The 21217-nt window shown below is 44.6% G+C and overlaps 1 protein-coding gene across 1 annotated transcript in view; it reads right to left on the bottom strand.

Annotated features, from left to right (window-relative positions):
• LOC132832946 (butyrophilin subfamily 3 member A2-like) overlaps nt 1-21217 on the bottom strand; it is a 408440-nt gene that overhangs the window by 203380 nt on the left and 183843 nt on the right. The gene's annotated exons all lie outside the window — the stretch shown is intronic.

Raw genomic sequence — 21217 nt, 5'->3', positions numbered from 1 at the left:
AAAACAATATTTTTCCATGAAAAAACACAAATGGCTGAACCTAATGTTGAAGCCGAACTCAGGGAGATTTTACCTGAATTTGGGAGATCTTCTGTTTCTGCTGCTGCTCCATTTCTAGAGCCGCCGCTTTCTTCCCTGTGAGAGAATCCATGGAAGATTTCACCTGATCCTGGGATTGGGAGAGAAAATAAGAAACTTAAAGAGTTAGATCATGAAAATGTAATGGAATAATCAGGGGATGAAATCTGTTTCCTTTTACCTTGTAGGTTCCAACAGCTTCTTTAATCGGGATGAAGTTGTGAGATTTGTGTTCCCGGGAATCTCTACAAATCACACAGATCAATTTCTTGTCAGTTTCACAAAACAGCTTCAGTTCTTCCTGATGTTCCTCACAGTGATGTTTACTTTCCTTCTCTTGCGGATGCAGACTTAACTTTCGAGCTTTCTCAGCCAGATTCGCTAAGGCCCGATTGCCTCTGAGGTTTCTTTTCAAAAACTCCTGTCTACATTCCGGGCAGGAGTTTATCTTCTGCTTTTCCCAACTCTGGGTGATACAGGAGTGGCAGAAGTTGTGTCCACAATCCAGTGAAACTGGATCAGTGAAGAAATCAAGACAAATGGGACAAATTACCTCCTTGGTCCAACTCTCTTCCTGCTGTCCGGAATCCATGTTCAACCTCAGCACTTCCTGGTTCCAACCACTTTTACTTTGCTGTTATTGCTTTTGTAAACACATTCAGTTCAGTGAATCCTGAGGAAATTTGACTGAAGACTCAAGAAATTATTATTGAGCACCAATCTATTTCCCACTCACTGTTCTTTGTCAACATGAAATGTAGGGTAGAGATCAGGCAAAACACAGTGAGAACTCTGAAGGAGAAGTTACGGAAGGTGAAAATCCATTGAGATGAAAGTCCAAGGAATGTTGGCAGAGGGAGGGGCTGGAAGGAGGGGGAGAGTTTACATTTTAACCCTGTAAGTGACAGGATTGCCACAATTGCCTTTCACATATTAACACCTCTCAGTGATTTCTTTTATTAATTCACGATGTGGGATGTGGGCATTGCTGACTGGGCCCTTAAGAAGGTGGTGGTGAACTGCCTTTTTGAACCGCTGCAGTCCATGTGCTGTGGGTTTACCCACAACATCATCAAGAAGCAAATTTTGCGATTTGGACCAGGCAACAGTGAAGGAACAGCGATACAGGATGGTGAGAGGCTCAGAGGGAACATGAAGGTGGTGGTGTTCCCAAGTACCTGCTGCTCTTGTTCTTCTGCATTGAAGTGGTTATGGGTTTGGAAGATGCTGCCTGAGGACGTTTGGTGAATTTTTGTGGTGCATCTTGTAGATAGTACACACTGCTGCTACTGAGTGTTGTGGTGGAGGGAGCGGATACTTGTCAATGTGATGATCTTCAAATGGGCTGCTTTGTCCTTGATAGCGTCAAGGTTGAGTGTTGTTACCATCCAGGCAAGTGGGGAGTGTGCCATCACACTCCTGATTTGTGCCTTGTAGATGGTGGACAGGCTTTGAGAAGTTTGTTTCGAGTTTCTGGCATGTTCTTGTAACCATGGTGTTTACACTGGCTGGGAGGACGAGTCCTGGAGATGAGTCTAGGACAAGACACCAACGTGTAGAGGCAGCAAGGCATCGTGGTCTGAATCCTGGTGGGCATAGACTCAAAGAGAAAGGACTATAACTTGAGTACTTTAAAGATACTTTTTATTAAAATTCTGGACTTTTTAAACCCTGTATTCCCATGTTCACTCTTTTTTATTCTTTCAATTCTTCAACAATATTTAAAGTATCTGTACTAATGTACCCTGTACCTAAGATGGTGCTAAGAGATGACATTACAACTTTTCACTGCACTCACTCCGGTGCACGTGACAATAAAGGCTTGTCTTATCTATTCTATTCTTTTCTCTTCTATTCTTTCTGTCAGGTGTGTCCTGTCCATATAACAGAAACATGACAAATCCCATCCGGATAATCACTGGCACATCAGGTTCCTCTTGATCCTCAGTAAAGTGATGGCAGGAACCATTCATAGAGAGAGCAAGCTGCACTCATTCAGCAATATCCTACTCACTGACGCTATGTTTAGATTCCACCAAACCAACTTTACCTCTGATCTCATTAGATCATTGGTCTAAAGAGCAGAATTCCAGAAGGTGGGAGTAACTGGCCCCAGTGTCATGGCAGCTTCTGACTGAGGCTGGTCCAAGGAGACCCATTCCATGGCAATCAGGAGAGAGATTCTCTTCTGTCTCACAGCTCACACAAAGAAAATAGATGTTGAAGGTCACTACATTTCACTTGAGGACCTCCTCAGAGTAGACATTATTACACAACCTGTTCAGGGACATCATTACACACCCCTGCAGTTGGAGGGTTTGAACACAGTCCTCCTGGACCAGAGGTGGGACACAAGCATTCCACCAGAAGAACCCATCAGTTCCTCAGAGCAGTGTCTTACGAACAGCTATTTCACCCCCTTCATCAATGAACATCCCTCGGTCACAGGATGGGAATGGAAATGTTCACATATGATTGCACAGAGCTCAGTCCCATTTGCACCTCCTCAGATACTGAAGTAACCTGTGTCAGTATGTGGCAGGATCTGGGCAATGTTCATGCTTGGACTGACAACGTAGTAAATCACACTTTCACCACCGAATGGCAGAGACTGACAATTTATAAGAGGAGAATATCTGGCTTTCCCCCACATCATCATTTCAAAATACCCCCCACTGTTCTAGATCCTACCATCACATTGAAAGTTAACCTGAACATCCACAGAAACACTGCAGCTACAAAAACAGGCTGGAGGTTCAGAATTTTACAGTGAGAAACTCCCCAAAATCTGTCTATCATTTACATGGTACAAGTCAAGAGTGTGATGGGAAACTCTCCAATTAATGGGATGAGTGTAGCTCCAACATCTTTCCTTCAAACATCAGAATATTTAAAGCAGGAACAAGCAGGTTGCCTTACCAGCATCCAGACACCATGATAAACATTCAGTCCTTCCAATACTGCTGTACATGGCCACAGTGTGTGTCATTTACAAGATGCACTGCAATACTTGCCAAGGCTTCTTTAACTCTACCTTCCAAATCTGGAGCCAAGGAGCTTGATTAAATAAAGATTCGGATGGCAACAAGTAGGTCATTGGTCTGCAGATTGGTCACCAGCTGTTAATGGCAAAGGCATTTTGCCTGACAACAATTCTGTGATTGGTTTTCAAGTCACTGAATATCCTGGGAATGCAGGTCAAAAAGTGTGGTGCCAGAAAAGCACAGTCGGTCAGGCAGCATTCGAGGAACAGAAGAATCAGCGTTTCGATCATAAGGTCTTCATCAGGAAGAGCTGGGGCTGCAAACAGGATAGTGAGACACCAACAGACACCCACCTGCTCAGGAGCTGTCTCTGTTCTCTGCTGTAAAAGCCGATTAAATCCGAAATAAAACCAGTTTAGTTTCCTCAGCAGCTGCTGCAAGCTGTGCCTTTTAACTGAAAAGCCAGGGAGTTTTTAATAAACACTAACCAGCCACCCAGTGCCTCCTGCAAACCATTGTGAGCTTGCGGAGAAGGAAGACTGAGACACAGCATTCTGATCAGAACAAGAGTCATCTCAGTAAATCCTGTGAACAGAATACACTGACTGGTTTCCCAATCTTCCTCTGTTCAGAACACCCATTTTTATCTATTTGAGAATGAGAGTGTATGTGTATATTTATGCGTGTCTGTGTGTGTTGTGTGTGTGTCTGTCTGTGTGTGCGTGTATAGGTGTGGGTGTCTCACAGCTCACACAAAGAAAGATGGCTGTGGTTGACAGTAAATCTGCTTAACTCCAGGAGTTCCTAAGGGTTAAAATCTTGGATGTTTCCTTCAGAATCTCAGAATCTCCACAGTATGGAAGCAGGCTACTCAGTGCATCAAGTCAACACTGACCCTTCAAAGAGCATCCTACCTAAACCCACCCCATGCCTGTAACCCAGTATTTCCCATGGCTAATCCACCTACATGCAATCCCCAGACACTTGGGTAATTTAGCATGGTCAGTCCACCTAACCTGCACATCTTTGGGTTGTGGGAGGAAACTGGAGCAGCCAGAAGAAACCCACACAGACACAGGGGAGCACGCAAACTTCACACAGACAGCCACCCGAGTGTAGAACTAAACCCAGATCCCTGGTGCTGTGAAGCAGTCGGACTAACCACTGAGCCAAGGTTTGTTTCTGGGATTTGGACATTACTGCCTTTTTCAGCACTTATTGCCTATCCCTAATATCCCAGAGTCAGTTTACAGCCAACCTCATTACTGTGGGTATGGAGTCACATGCAGGCCACAGGGTTATAGAGTCATAGAGTCATAGAGATGTACAGCATGGAAACAGACCCTTCGGTCCAACCCGTCCATGCCGACCAGATATCCCAAACCAATCTAGTCCCACCTGCCAGTACCTGGCCCATATCCCTCCAAACTCTTCCTATTTATATATCCATCCAAATGCCTCTTAAATGTTGCAATTTTACCAGCCTCCACCATTTCCTCTGGCAGCTCATTCCATACACGTACCACTCTCTGTGTGAAAACGTTACCCTTTAGGTCCCTTTTATATCTTTCCCCTCTCATCCTATACCTATGCCCTCTAGTTCTGGACTCCCCGACCTGAGAGAAAATATTTTGCCTATTTACCCTATCCTTGCCCCTCATTATTTTGTAAACCTCTACAAGATCACTCCTCAGCCTCCAACACTCCAGGGAAAACAGTCCCAGCCTGTTCAGCCTCTCCCTACAGCTCAAATCCTCCAACCCTGGCAAGATCCTTGTAAATCTTTTCTGAACCCTTTCAAGTTTCACAACAAAAACAGTGGGGGGGAGCGGAAGATGGATGTGGGTTGAGGTGGTGTTTCTGCAGTTTGCATGAAGCCTCACCAGAGCACTGCAGCAGGCCTGAGCCAGAAATGTTGGTATGGGGACACTGGGGTCTTGAGGTGGCAGGTAACTGGGAGTTCGGGATCACCGAGAATATGGAGGTGTTCTGAGGAAGGGTCACCGGACCCAAAACATTTACTCTGATTTCTCTGCATCGATGCTGCCAGACCTGCTGAGCTTTCCCAGCAATTTCTGTTTTTGTTTCTGATTTCCAGCATCTGCAGTTCTTTTCGGTTTTTTATGCTGACACGCATGAGCTAGTTGAAGGCAAAGTGGACACTAATATTCCATTGCAGGATTGCCCCATTGTGGAGAGTACAGTCAGGTTATTGCTGCAGTAATAGGGAACAGTTTATAACTTTTATCAGCCTGGCCTTTATTTACACTGGCTGTGGTTTGTTGAGATGCTGATAAGATATACTTCATCAGGCAGTGTAAATAGTTCAGAAATCCTCATAAAATAATGACCTTGCTTAGGGTAGTGTTAAAGTCACATCGGAATCAAAACAGTCTCCATTGGAACAACCTCTATTTGGCCTTGATTATATCATCTAGTCTGATGGCTCAACGTAGAGCTGAAGAAGTGTTGCATCTGGAGAACTGTGTACAGTTTTGGGAAAACTGCCAGTGCACACAATTGACAACACAAATGTACACAGTGCGAGACCCTTTGGGAAGTCACTCAAGGGATGGGCCATTGTCAGTTCGGGGATCCATCCACTCCAAGTCAAATGGTCATTTATCAGGGTTGACTGGTGTGAGAGGGAAGCTGGGAAATCTCACTGTGGGCATTGGAGGCAAGATGCTGAGATAATTGTAATTGTTGAGGGGCAACTCATTGCATACGGGGAGTGACAATAGGACATAGAAATGAAAGGGGTAATGTTGGGTAATGTGGGTGGAGGGGTGGTGTCATTGACATTCAGCTCCACCCTGGCTTCCACTGGTGGACTATGCAACATGAGATGTGGCTTGTTGACTCTATACCCCCGGGGCTCAAGAGGGGGAGGTGATCAGGGGGTGTGGGGAGTAAAGTGGGCAAATAAAGACTTCAATAAACCAGCTTTAGGGGACCGGCAGAAGGTCAAAGCCTGAGGGATTGATGGGGAGGATGACCAAGAGGGGACTGTTTACATTTGGGACACACTGATATGAAGAATCTGAGCCTGAGACTCATTGGTGGAGCAGCGAGCATTATTTCAGCCCCAGAAGTTTCGAATATGGATTCAGCATGAACACTGAAAGGACTGGAACAATTGTAATCAGAACAAAAACATTGGAAGAAACTCGAGTGGAAATTGAAGTGGATGCGTCATGCTGCAGCCTTTAGTTGATTTTGGACAAATGATGATTACCAGAAGATGACAAATAGAAATTAGACAAAGTTAGAGAAAGCCAGAGTACTTTTGCGAGGCTAAGGGATATATTAACAATAAGAAAGCCCCAGATTTGTGGCAAGGAAATACTTATATGATTTGTCGGTCCTGCTGATTACACCAAACAGTTTCACGGCTCCAAGCACAAGACACAGGGATTTGGCGACCATCTTTATGAATTGGCCTGGTCTCCCGCGCATGTGCAGTAGCATTGGCAGCAAGAGAGAGCAATCCTGCCCTGGCAATGTGGAGGAGGGTAAGCCCTCCAGCATGGAGGAGAGTGTGAGCCCAGGGGCACCAAGGAGAGGGCATGCCCTGCAGCATGGAGGGGAGAGCAAGACCAGCTATTCAGGATGGTGACGTGAGGCCTATTTATCTCCTCCAGCTGTACTCTTGTCATTTTCTCTCCTTTTCACCTTTTTATGTTTTTCTTCATCATACTGACATCACGTAGAGGGCAGAGTAGGGTAGCGGTACCAGAATGAGGACTCCTGGCTTCATAGGCCTGATGTGTGGATTCATGGAATTGGCGGTAAGGCATTGGCAGCAGCAATGGCAGAGCGGGGCCTCCTGGCTGCAGCAGAGCTGGAGCAGGGACCTTGCAGAGACGTTATATTAGTTATGGAGCCATGTTTGGGACCTGGTTGATGAGAATGAACTCTATTTAAGTACTTTATTTTTAAGCTTTTGTAACTTAAAATGGTGCCAGATTATGACAAGAAAACACTTTTCATTGTATCCCCCAGATACATGTGACAATGGAATAAACTCACTAATCCACACTCTACACACTTTCATGTCTGCCTCGGAAACCTGGGAGATAAGAAAAGCTCTGTGGAAGCGAATAGCGACCTTTAAAATGTGGAAGCTGAGACACAATAGTAGTTACTGGATTACTTTGGCAGTGTTCTGGTACGTATTCAACTTAAATTTCAACCTTTGATCTTGCGATTGTATTGAGCAATAATTCCTATCTATAAAATGCTGTCAGTGCAGTAACATGTATCAAAGTACACCACAAGATTATTATCAAACGAAACTAGAGATTGAGGAGTTAATAGGGCTGGTCACTAAAATCTTGGTTGAGAGTTTTAAAGGAATATTTGGAAGCACTAGTTTTCGGAGCACTGCTCCTTCATCAGGTAGCTGTGGAGCAGGACCATAAGACACAGGATTGAGAGCAAAAGATCACAGTATCATGCAACTAAAATGGCATATCGAACAAACCTAGATTGCTGTAAAGTCTTTCATCTTTTGAAATGGTTTACAGGTTTTGATTCATTAATATGTAAATCCCAAAAATTTTTAAGTCACATTCTTGAGATAACTTCAGGTTTTATATCAAAAAATGTGGATCAGACAATGCATTAAAGGTGTGAGATTGGAGTCTGTCTGTGTCCCAATCTTGAGTCAGACTGGTTCTATTTCCAAAGAGAATTTCTAAAATATTACATGGATTGACTGCCTGCGGTTTTTGCACTTTTTGAGAAAAATGGAATGTATCTGCAAATATAATTCTGCAAATACAAATTCACCCCATAGATTTATATGTGTGTGTGTGTGTGTGTGTGTGTGTGTGTGTGTGTGTGTGTGTGTGTGTGTGTGTGTGTGTGTGTGTGCATGGGAAAGAGAGTGTGAGGGTCACATGTGAGTGCGTGCATGGGTGTGGGTGCACGTGAGAAACAGTGTGTTTGCTTGGGTGCATGCTTGGTAAAGTGTGAGTGTGCACTTGTGTATGGATGTGATGAAGTATAAGCCTGTGAGAGGGTGTGCGTGTGGGTGTGTGTGGGGGAGTGTATGTGTGTGTATGACAGAGGGTATGTATGTGTGTGTGAGTATGTAAGAGTGTGTGTGTGTGTGTGTGTGTGTGTGTATATGTGCCTGTGTGTGTGTATCAAAGAGAATGTAAAGTGTAATGGGGTCACTTGTTGTGTGACATGAACCCAAGGTCCTGGTTGAGGCCATCGTCATAGGTACTGAACTTGGCTAACAGCCTCTGTTCAGCCACTTGGCGTTGTTGCATATCCCGAAATTCGCCTTGGAGGATGGTCACCCAAAGGTCTGAGACTGAATGTCCCTGATCGCTGAAGTGTTTCCAAATGGGAGGGAAAACCCCTGCCTGTTGATTGGTGTGTGATGTGCATTAATTTGTTGTCTTAGCATCTGTTTGATCTCACCAATGCACCATGCCTTGGGGTATCCCTGCCTGCAGCACATGAGATCGACAACGTTGCCCGAGTCACATGAGTACTTGCCACATGCATGGTGGGTGGTGTCCCCATGTGTAACGGTGGTATCCATGTCAACATTCTGATACATCTTGCAGTGGTTGCCAAGACAGGGTTGTATGATGTTGTCCTGAAGGCTGGGTAGTTTGCTGTAGATAATGGTCTGTTTAAGGTTTGGTGGTTGGTTAAAGGTATGAAGTGGAGGCAGAGGGAAGGTCTTGGCGAGGTGCTCATCCTCATTGATAATGACATAATTTCTCCGCTCCCAGGAAGTACCATTGTGTGGTTTTTAATTTTGTCCACTCCAGTCCAATACCGGTTCCTTCACATCATGTTTTAAAGGATAATGAGGGAGAGAGGGGGTGAACTTTATGCAGGAAGAAAGGTTTTTTTTTCACAAGGCATTCAAAAAGTTTTCACCCAGAGCAGTTGGCAGAGGCCGGGGATATCAGCGGAGAGCACAGTGCAGCATTAGATTCCTCACCTTAAACCAGGAATGGAAAATGACCCAGTAAGATCACAAAATCCTCCAAACTTCCCATTTGTCACGTGACCACAACCAACTCCCGAATGGTTTGGAGATGCGGTGTTGGACTGGGGTGTACAAAGTTAAAAATCACACAACACCAGGTTATAGTCCAACAGGTTTATTTGGAAGCACTAGCTTTTGGAGCGCTGCTCCTTCGTCAGGTGGTTGTGGAGTACACAATTGTAAGACACAGAATTTACAGCAAAACATTTGTGTACTCCACAACCATCTGATGAAGGAGCAGCGCCCCAAAAGCTAGTGCTTCCAAATGAACCTGTTGGACTATAACCTGGTGTTGTGTGATTCTTAACTTTGAACTCCTGAATGCACAAAGTAAACTGCTTCCTCTAGAGGCCATTCACAGACATACATCACCTGAACTCCTGTCCCCACCGAAACACCCACCCAAATATCCATCCACCCAAAGACACACACACACACACACACAATCCAGGTTGGGAATCTGAGAGGGAGAGGCTGGGAATACAGAGATCATTAATTCCCCATGGAGAGAGAAACTAGAATCACAATCTGGGTCCAAACTCTGGCACAGAGTCATAGAATCATAGAGATGTACAGCACAGAAACAGAACCTTCAATCCAAATTGTCCATGCCGACCAGATATCCCAACCCAATCTAGTCCAACCTTCCAGCACCCGGCCCATATCCTTCCAAACCCTTCCTATTCATATACCCATCCAAATGCCTTTTAAATGTTGTAATTGTACCAGCTTCCACCACTTCTTCTGGCAGCTCATTCCATACATGTACCACCCTCTGCCCCTTAGGTCTCTTTTATATCTTTCCCCTCTCACCCTAAACCTATGCCCTCTAGTTCTGCACTCCCTCATCCCAGGGAAAAGACTTTGTCCATTTATCCTATCCATGCCTTTCATGATTTTATAAACTATTATAAGGTCACCCCTCATCCTCCGATGGTCCAGGGAAAACATCCCTCGCCTATTCAGCCTCTCCCTGTAGCTCAAATCCTCCGACCCTGGCAACATCTTTGTAAATCTTTTCTGAACCCTTTTAAGTTTCACAACTTCTTTCCGATAAGAAGGAGACCAGAATTGCACGCAATATACCAACCAATGCCCTGTACAACCGCAACATAACCTCCCAAATCCCATACTCAATACTCTGACTAATAAAGGAAAGCATACGAAACACCTTCTTCACTATCCTGTCCACCTGCGACTCCACTTTCAAGGAGCTATGAACCTGCACTCCAAGGTCTCTTTGTTCAGCAACACTCCCTAGGACCTTGCCATTAAGTAAATACGTCGTGCTAAGATTTGCTTTCCCAAAATGCAACACCTCGCATTTATCTGAATTAAACTCCACCTGCCACTTCTTGGCCCATTGGCCCATCTGATCAAGATCCCATTTTAATTTGAGGTAACCTTCTTTGGTGTCCTCTGCACCTCCAATTTTGGTGTCATCTGCAAACTTATTAACTATACCTCTTATGCTCACATCCAAATCGTTTATATAAATGACAAAAAGTAATCAACCCAGCACCAATCCTTCTGGCACTCCACTGGTCACAGGCCTCCATTCTGAAAGATAACCCTCGACCACCATCCTCTGTCTTCTACCTTTGAGCCAGTTCTGTATCCAAATGGCTAGTACTCCTTGTATTCCATGGGGTATAACCTTGCTAACCAATCTCCCATGGGGAACCTTGCCGAACACCTCACTGAAGTGCATATAGATCACGTCTACCGCTCTGTCCTCATCAGTCCTCTTTGATACTCCTTCAAAACACTCAATCAAGTTTGTGAGACATGATTTCCCACGCACAAAGCCGTGTTGACTATTCCGAATCAGTTCTTGCCTTTCCAAATACATGCGCATCCTGTCCCTCAGGATTCCTTCCAACAACTTGCCCACCATCAACATTAGGCCCACTGGTCTATAGTTCCCTGGCTTGTCCTTACCACCCTTCTTACCAACCCCCAGTCTTCCAGCACCTCCCCTGTGACTATCGAAGATACAAATGCTCTAAACTTGGAACTGAAAGATCAGTCAGCGTCTGAGGGAACTTGGAGGCAAGATTGTGGGGCAGTGAAGAAATAAATGGATGGGGAATAACGTAAAGGGAGTTAGTGGGGTAGATGAGTGGGGAATAGTACAGAGGGAGTTAGTGGGTAGAGTGAGTGGGGAATAGTGCAGAGGGAGTTAGTGGGTAAGTGAGCTGTGAGCTGCCGGAAGCTGGGGAGCTGCTGCCTGGAATGTTGATCCATAGGTAGGAGGTGAAGCTCCATCGCTGGGTTTGTAATGGATTCCAGCCTGTAGTTCCCTCCTCCCAGGTGTAAGGGGAGACTGTGAGCTGTACACCTTCTGAGACCAGGGAGTGTCCAACAGTTGGATTCACCATCATCTGATCCCCTGGGCAGCACCTCTTCCCCCATTCCCTTTCTCCTTCACTTCAGCTGCTTTTCCACTCCTAGCTTATTGGTCTCAGTTCCCCAAGGGGCCACCAGCTTCACTCTCACTGAGGTCAAAGGGGTGTCGAATACTCAGATCCACTACCCCACCTCCCCAAAACATCTTAACCCGGTCCTGGGACTGACCCTTGGCAGAACGCTCATTGTTCCTTGATTTACAGACTTGCTCTCACCGGCTGATCCACCAATCACAGGCTCACTCTCTGCACTGATTCTCCAATCACAGGCTCTTTCTCTGCAGTGATCCACCAATCACAGGCTCACGTTCTGTGTTGATTCTCCAATCTCAGGCTCAGTCTCTGCAGTGATCCACCAATCGCAGGGTCACGCTCTGCACTGATCCATTAATCACAGGCTCACGCTTTGCAATGATCCACCAGTCACAGGCTCATTCTCTGCACTGATCCACCAAACACAGCTTCAATCTTTCTGGCTCACCATCCAAACACAAGTTCCCTTCTTCTGGCAAGTCACCAAGGACAGCCTTGCTCTCTCCTGATGATTCTTCAATCACAACCTTGCACTTTCCACCTAATTCTCCAATCACAGCCTCACTCAATCCACCCCTTCTCCAACTTGAGCCTCATACTCTCTATTCAGCATCCAATCACAACCTCAGATTCACTCATCAATCCCAAATCACAGCCTCACGCTCTCCCAGTTGTTCCTAGGACACCATCACAGAACTATACCAACTACTGCTGTTTGATCAGCAACCTGAGGTGGAGTGGGGGGAGGGTGTGAGGTCGATGGGGAGGTCGGTGACCATCCTATCACAGTGACCAAGGTGAGAGCTTCTTTCATTTCTATGGAACTGACCATTTCCAAAGATTTACTGGTGACTTGTGTCAGAAATGTACCAAGGCTGTTACTGATGTAGTTTGTCCCAGATCACATTGCTTCAGCTTGTTTCCCTGTGAAACACAAAATGTCAGCATCAGTCCTACAACCCAGGCAGTGGCAACAAACATGACTTTTCCAGGTGCAGGGTGTTATAGACTGTACACACGCAGCACTAGGCAAGCCATGACATAACAGAGCAGAGTCTATCAACATGCTATCAATGTGCAACTCATCTGTGATTATCAGTCCCACATCGACGAAGTCTATGCCGGGTACCCTAGAGGTTGTCATGAAGCTGATGTTTTTGGGGACTCTCATGTTTGTGCATAGTTTCAACAGCCAGTTACCTTGCTAGCTGGTGACTGGGAGACAGGGGACACTGCTGATGACTCCATCAAACAACTTCCCGACTGAAGCCAAACAAAGTTAGAATGCAGAACATTATTCAACCAGGACCATTGTGGAGCAGACAGCAGGTCTGCTGAAGATGATGTCCCAATGCTTGGATCGGTCTGGGGGCAGGTCATGCAATATTGACCAGATAGAGTGTGCTGCATAATCGGAATGATTCCTGATGAAAGGCCGAAACATTGATTTTCCTGCTCCTGTAGTGCTTTTCCAGCACCACTCTAATCTAAACTAAGCCCTGTACAACTTGAGCAAGCGAAAGGAGAATGTGATGGATGTTGGAGAGCTCAGGGAGCAGCAGCAGATTTCCAAAGAGGAGGGTGAGGACACTGAGCAGGAGGAACATCCCCTTCAGCACAATAGAGCAGTGCAACAAAGCAGACAGGACTGAATTGATACACGGCTTGAACAGATGTGAGCTCAGTGCAGTGATGATCCATTGGCTGTAAATTTCTTGTTGACTGAAAGGCAAGTTGTTCCTGATTGTTCCCAGAAGAAACACAGCTGCTTTTTCTTTGTTTTAACTTTATTTTTGTTGTTACTGAATAAAAGTTAACTTTGTTATCGTTGAAAGGTTTTCCACCATGTGAAGCTCTCACATTGAACAGTGAGAACTTGGTTGGGAGGGTGAGCTGTGAGGAGGATACAGAAATGTTTCAGTGTGATTTGGACAAGTTGAGTGAGTGGGAAAATGCACAGCAGATGAGATATAATGTGGGTAAATGTGAGGTTATCCTCTGTGCAGCACAAACAGAAAAGCAGGTTATATTCAGAATGGCGATGGATCGGGAAAAGGGGATGTGCAATGAGACTTGGATGTCCTTGTACACCCGTCGCTGAAAGTAAGTGTGCAGGTGCAGCAGGAGGTGAAGGAGGCAAATGACAAGTTAGTTTCATAGTGAGAGGATAGAGTACAGGGACAGGGATGAGTTGCTGCAGCTGTACAGAGCCTTGGTGAGACCACCTGGGGTAATCTGTGTGGTTTTGGTTTCTTTATTTGAGGAAAGAAGTTCTGCCTATGGAGGCATTAAAATATGGTTTGCCAGACTGAATCCTGGGATGGCAGGTTGGATGTGTGACATCAGTCAGGGCGATATTCCCTGGAGCTCAGATGAGGTGCATGTTATAGAAACCTATAAAATTCTAACAGGACAAGACAGGATAATTACAGGAAGGATGATGATCAAGAATGCAGCAGCAGAGTCACAGTCAAAGTACAGAGAAGGTTTACCAGGATGTTGCCTGGTGTGGGGGATTGTAGCGATGAAGAAAGGTTGGATAAACTGGCTTTGTTTTCACAGGAACGTAGGGTTGAGAGGTGACCTGATGGAAGTTTTTAAAATTGTGAATGGCAGATAGAATGGAAAATATGAGGGCTTTTCTCAGAGTGGAAAGATCAATTACTAGAAGGCACAGATTCAAGATGAAGGGGCTGGGTTTGGGGAATGTTTTGAAGAGATGTGTGAGTCATGTTTTTCACACAAAGGGTGGTGAGTGCCTGGAATGTACAGCCAGAGGAGATGGTGGAAGCAGACACAACAGTAGCATTCGAGAAGCACCTGGACAAATACATGAATAGGAAGCGAATAGAGGGATATGGATCCTGTAAGTGAAGACAGTTTTAGTATGGAAGGGCAAAATGTGTCAGCGCAGGCTCGGAGGGCCAAAGGGCCTGTACCTGTGCTGTATTGTTCTTTGGTCTGAAAAGAAGAGAAATTTCTTCATCCAGAGGAGGCTAAGCCTGGGGAGTTCTCTGCCTCAGAAAGTGGTTGAGGATAAAGTATTTAATGTTTTCATGAAGACATTAGCCATGTGTCTTGGTGCTAAAGGGATCAAAGGGGATGTGGGGAGAAAGTGAGAACAGAGGACTGAGTTGAATGACCACCAAAGGTTCAACTGAAAAGTGAATTAATTTCAAAGGGTCAAATGGCCTCCTCCTGTTCCTATTTTCGATGTTTCTATGTCTATGTGATAATGTAATGCAATGCTGTGTGTTAGGGAAAGATTAACAGTCCATTGGACAGAGTTGAAAGATGGTATGGTGTTCAGGGTGTGCAGCCTGTGTAGATTGACTGTCTTTGTAGCTGTAGGTACAGGAATCAATCAGAGACAAGATGATGTGTAACAGCAATGCATTTATGAATGGGAGTTTACAATGAAGGGTCACCTGTGGGCCCCCAGAAACATTTCTTTCATTCCCCTGTCACTACATGCACTGTGAAAACCAGCTCCTGGCTGGCAGCACTTGGTCTGGTGCATGGCCCAGCTTTAATGTGGGAATTCTGGGAGCTTCCAACAATGGGGAGCACCTTCACCAGTGTGACGGGACAATGGTGTGAGTGAGGCACCTAGGAGGTACAGTCCATTTGTAATGATGAGCTATGGTGAACTGTGTGAAAGCCTCACTCCAACTCACAGAATGATACCATCCATGGAACTTTCCGAAATTGACACTTGTCTGAAATTTGATAACATTGGCTTGATGGATCTACACTCTGGTACACACACTGAACTATATTTCAACAGCAATTATATTTTTTGCTAAAAATCGCACATCACCAGGTTATTGCCCAACAAGTTTACTTGGGCTTTCAGAGCACTGCTCCTTTGTCAGGGAGCTCATGGGGCAGGATCATAGGACACAGAATTTGTACTGAAAGATCAAAGTTTTTTGCAGTAGAGCAGAGAGAAGGAAACTGGAATTGTCAGAAAGATCATTAAAACTAGGAACAGGAATAAGCCATTCAGAACCTCAAGCCTGTCCACCATTATTGAGATCAGTCATGATCCTATGTCAGCCTCAACTGCACTTCCTGCCTCCTCTTTCTTACCCTTTAACCTGTTAATTAGAAATCTGTCCCTACCCTAAATTTACTCAATGTCCCAGCATGCACTGTACTCTGGGGCAGTCAATTTCACATATTCACGACTCTTTGAAAAAAGCAATTTCTCCTCATTTCTGTTTTAAAACTAGTATATTTTGTCCTAAAAACTATGATCTCTAATTATAGGAACCATCCTCTCTACATTTAATTTCTCAATCCCCTTTATCATCTCACATACTCACTTAGATCTCCTCTTCACCAGAGGGTTTAGGCCTAACCTACTCAGTCTCATAAAACAAAACCTTCATCTCTGCAATCAATCTGGTGAATTTCTTCTGATCTGCTTCCAGAGCAATTATATTCCTCCCCAAGTATGGGGAATAAAATTGTGCACAATCCTCAGGGTGTGGTCTCATTAACAACATTCGCCTACTTTGATACTCTATTCCTTTAGTAATAAATGTCAGGATTCCATTTGCTTTCCTTGTTACCTGCTGTACCTACATACAACTTTCCTACGATTCACGCCCAAGGATATCCGGATCCCTCTGCACTGAGGCACTCGGAAATTTCTCTCTGTTTTGATAAGAAGTTGCCTTTCTATTTCTCTGACCAAAATGGATAACCTCACATGTGTTCATGTTTCATCTGTCAAAGTCTGCCCCATTCACCTCATCTATATAGATCCATTTTTATATTTCTTATTTCTTCATTACAACATATTTTCCCACTTTTTAGTGTCATCTGCAAATTTGTCCATAATTCCTTCTATCCTGTCTCTAAGTCATTCATAAAGATTGGAGATATCTGGGGTCTGTGACACACTATTGGTGACATCGTGCCAACCAGAAAAAGACCCATTCAGCCCAACACTCAGCTTTCTGTTTGTCAGCCAATCCTCCATCCAAACTCGTAAATTCCCACCAACACCATGTGATATCACCTTGTGAAGTGAAAGAGTTAAAGGGGGTTCTCTCTGTCAAACTCAAAGTCAGTGCCCAGTGGAAAAGCAACTTGGAAAAAACAACCATTCACCAAGAACTCCAGGATATCTACAAACCTTTCTACTGCTAAACAAACAAGACAACAGCAAAACAGACAGGATTCAGGTAATTCTCACACTCAAAGATGAAACTTCAGCTTCCTGTCTGGGTCAGACACCCTGTCCCTTCTTGTCTGTGGTTAGGCTTGATGGTACATTTTTATTATTTTCTCAGGGCCATTGGGAACAAAATTCCTCTTTTTCCCCTCAAGAAATCCTTATCACTTGGCTCCATCATTTTGATCTCATTCATTACATTTGAATTGAAGTGTGTAGTGTGAACCAAAACAGGAAATGAAGATCAAGGTTTGTGTGAAGATTTGTAGCTCGGATGCCAGTTCCAGTAGTTGTGGGTATGTTCACCGAGCTAGGAACTGGATTTGCAGACGTTTCCTCCCCTGTCTAGGGGACATCTTCAGGGCTTTGGATCCTCGTGTGAAGCGCTGCTGTGCTGTGTCTTCTGGAATTTATTTGGTTCCGTTCCTGCTTCTGGTTGCTGGTGCCGGTTGTTTGTTGTAGTGGCCGGTATATTGGGCCACGGTCTATGTGTTTGTCGATGGAGTCCATGGATGAGTGCTATGCTTCTGGAGATTCTCTGGCAGTCCTCTGTTTAGCTTGTCCTGTTATTGTTGTGTTGGCCCAGTCGAAATTGAGGTGCTTGTCATCTGTGTGTATGGCTCTTCATTTCTTCAGCCGGAGAGTGGTGGGCCTGTGGAATTCATTGCCACGGAGTGCAGTCGAGGCCGGGACACTAAAAGTCTTCAAGGCAGAGATTGATAAATTCTTTATGTCACAAGATTTACTAGTTTTACAAGGAATCTTGTAAAATGCAAAGACGACACAAAACACGATATAGCTCAAACAGGCAGATAACTGGCAATATACCGGCCATGGCAATGAACAACCAGAACTGGCAACTGGAAACAGCAGAAACAGAACTAAATAAATTCCAGAAGACACAGTACAGCAGCAAGTCACAGGAGGTTCCTGAAGATGTCCCCTAGACAGGGGAGGAAATGTCTGTGAATCAACTTCCCACAGTGATTCACTGTGAACATACCCACAACTACGGCAGGAAACAAAGATATTTGTTGTGATGGAGGAAGAGAGGTTGAAAAGCAAGGACCTGATATATGAAAATAAGAACATAAGAAATACGAGAGTTAATAGGCCATTCAGCCCCTCAGGTCTGTACTGCCATTCAACAGGATCATGGGTAATCTGCCCCAGAGCTCAGCTCCATTTTAATGGCAGTTCATCATAGCCATCAACTCCCAGATATTACAACATCTATCAACCTCCACTTTAAACCCTTTCAGTGATGGCACCTCCACAACTCTCAGTACTACATTAGTATTTGATGTCTCTTGTTCCAAATGCATTATGTTAAACTGATATTCATATTATTTCACTTTTGTTTCCCATTCACTTCCAAATCTAGTTTTGTCTTCCACTTCCTGTCTTTTCAGTTCGATATCATAGCTTCCTAATTCCATCTCCTTTGCCTTACCCTTCTCTGCTCTTTCTTTCTCATTTTCTGCTCCACCTTATCTTTTTCTGCCTTCTCTAGTTTCTTCATTCTCTCTGTCTGCTCCAACTGCCTTCACTGGAACTGCATCTCACCCGATTCCACTGTTTCACTCCCTGGAGAATCCGCTTCTCCCGTGATTCCCCTAACCCCAGGTGTTGTGCTGATCCTTCCATTGGCTCTGCTTTCTCAGCTCTGCCAGGTAATCCTGCCTCTAGATTGCCCACCAAATCAAACAACGTTATTTATGAAATTAGTCGCCACCTAAATGACTTTTGAGGAAATTGGTAAAATGTTTGGCCCTTAATCTTGACACTGGTGTCCCCGTCTCATCGATTTCCTGAATAGCAGGTACAAGCTCTTAATATCTACCCTGTCAAGCTCCCTTTAGAAACATCAATGTCTCAATAAGGTCATCCCTCATTCTCCTAAACTCCAGAGACTTTACTCCCCCTTCATCCCCTTCCTGATGAAGGACTTTTGCCCGAAATGTCGATTTTCCTACTTCTCGGATGCTCCCTGATCTGCTGTGCTTTTCCAGCATCACTCTAATCTTGACTCACAGGCAACCTCCCAATCCCAGGGAATATTTCATGAACCTTCACTCGACAGCTTCCAATGCAAGAATACATTTTCTTCATTGTGGAGAGCAAATCTGTGCTAAGTGTTGGACAGGGAACGTGATGACCAACATATCGAGTCCTTGTATGGTACCACAAACCCATTGGGGTTAATATTCATCTTGGGATGGAGGCATCAAACAGAGGTTGTGGGATTGAACACCCACTACAGACCAGACCTGATCTTGGCCGAATGAAATTGGAAATGGGATGAGATATATCATCAGGCACTCAAATGTTAATGTCGATCGCTCTCTCTGCACCTTCTCTGCAGCTGTAACAAAGCCATCTTGACTATCCCTAATGAGTACTTGCCTTTCCAAACACATATAAATCCTGTCCCTCAGCATCCCCTCCAACAACTTGCCCACCACCGATGTCAGGCTCACTGGTCTATAGTTCCCTGGCTTTTCCTTACCACTTTCTTAAACAGTGCCACCACATTAGCCAACCTCCAGTCTTCTGACACCTCGCCTGTGGCTATCGGTGACACAAACATCGCAGCAATAGGCTTAGCAATCACTTCCCTTGCTTCCCCTTGAGTTCGAGGATAGACTGGATCAGGTCCCAGGGATTTATGTGCTTTAAGACGTCCAGCACCTCCTCCACTGTATGAAGTCAAGAAGTCACTATTTATTTCCCCAAGTTCTCTATCTCCCATATCCTTCCCTGTAGTAACTGATGAAATAATATCTCTCCCATCTCCTGTGGTCCCACACATTGGTGACCTTGTTGATCTTTTATGGGCCCTATTCTCTCCCTTGTTACTCTTTTGTCCTTCATGTATTTATAGAATCCCTTTTGATTCTCCTTCACCTTATTTGCCAAAGCCATCCCATGTCCCCTTTCTCCCTCCTGATTTCCCCCTTAAGTGTACTCCTGCCGCCTTTATACTCTTCTAAGGATTCACTCGCTCTCTGCTGTCTGTACCTGACAAATGCTTCCTTCTTTTTCTTCACCAAAACCTCAGTTTCTCTAGTTATCCAGCATTCCCTACATCTACCAGCCTTGTCCTTCACCCTGACAGGATCATTCAGTCTCTGGACACTCGTTATCCCAGTTTTAGAGGCTTCCCATTTTCCAGCTGTCGCTTTACCTGCAAATATCCACCCCCAATCAACTTTTGTAAGTTCTTACCAAATTCCGTCATAATTGGCCTTCCTCTAATTTAAACTTTAACTTTTCGATCTGGTTTATCCTTTCCCATTTCCACGTCTATTGTAAAACTAATAGAATTATAGTCACTGGCCCAAAAGTGCTCTCCACTGACACATCAGTCACCTGCCCTGCCTTATCTCCCAATATTGGGTCAGGTTTTGTTCCTTCTCCACTCAATACATCCATATACTGAATCAGGAAATTTCCTTGTGCACACTTAACAAATTTCTCTCCAACCAAGCCCTTAACACAATGGCAGTCTGTGTTTGGGAAGTTAAGATCCCTGACCATAACCACCCTATTACTCTTACAGATAAGTGACATCTTCCTACAACTTTGTTTCTCAATTTCCCTCTGACTATTGGAGGGGTTTATAGGACAATCCCGATGAGGTGATAATCATTTTCTTATTTTTCTGTTCCACCCAAATAACATCCCTCAATATATTCCCAGGAATATCCTAAATACAGCTGTAATGTTATCCCTAATCAAAACATCATTCCCCCTTCTCTCTTGTCCCCCTTTCTATTTCTCCTATGGCATCTATACCATGGAACACTAAGCTGCCAGTCCTGTCCATCCCTGAGACATGTAATCGTTATGATATCCCAGTCACATGTTCCTAATCATGCTCTGAGTTCATCTGCCTTCAATGTTCAGTCTCTTACATTGAAATAAATGCAGTTTAATTTATCTGTCCTACCTTGTTCTCTGCTTTTTTCCTGCCTGCTCTGACTGTTTAACTTGTTCCTTTTCCCAACTGTACCACTTTCAGACGGATCTTTTTCCTCACTATCTCCCTGGGTCCCCTCCCCTAACTAGTTTTTTTAATCGCCCTGAGCAGCTCCAGTAAATCTCCCTGCAGGTATATTAGTCCCTTTCCAATTCTGGTGCAATCCATCCTTCCTGTACAGGTCATTTCAATCCCAGAAGAGATCCCAATAATCCAAAAATGTGAATCCTTCTCCTCTGCACCATCTCCTCAGCCACACATTCATCTGCTCCATCCTTCTATTCCTCCCGTCACTAGCTTGTAGCACCGGGAGTAATCCAGATATTCTTGCTCTCGAGGACCTACTTTTAAAATTGCTGCCTAACTTCCAATATTCTCCCTTTCGAATCTCACCCTTTTCCCTTCTGACATGTCCAATGATCTCCTGCTAATCCCATTCCCCTGCGAGAATATTCTACACCCTCTCCGAGATATCCTTGATCCTGGCTCCAGGGAGGCAACACACTATTCTGATGTCTCACTGTCAGT

Source organism: Hemiscyllium ocellatum, chromosome 35 (assembly GCF_020745735.1).
Source record: "Hemiscyllium ocellatum isolate sHemOce1 chromosome 35, sHemOce1.pat.X.cur, whole genome shotgun sequence".
Lineage (NCBI taxonomy): Eukaryota > Metazoa > Chordata > Chondrichthyes > Orectolobiformes > Hemiscylliidae > Hemiscyllium > Hemiscyllium ocellatum.
This window is presented reverse-complemented; position numbering and strand designations above follow the sequence as displayed.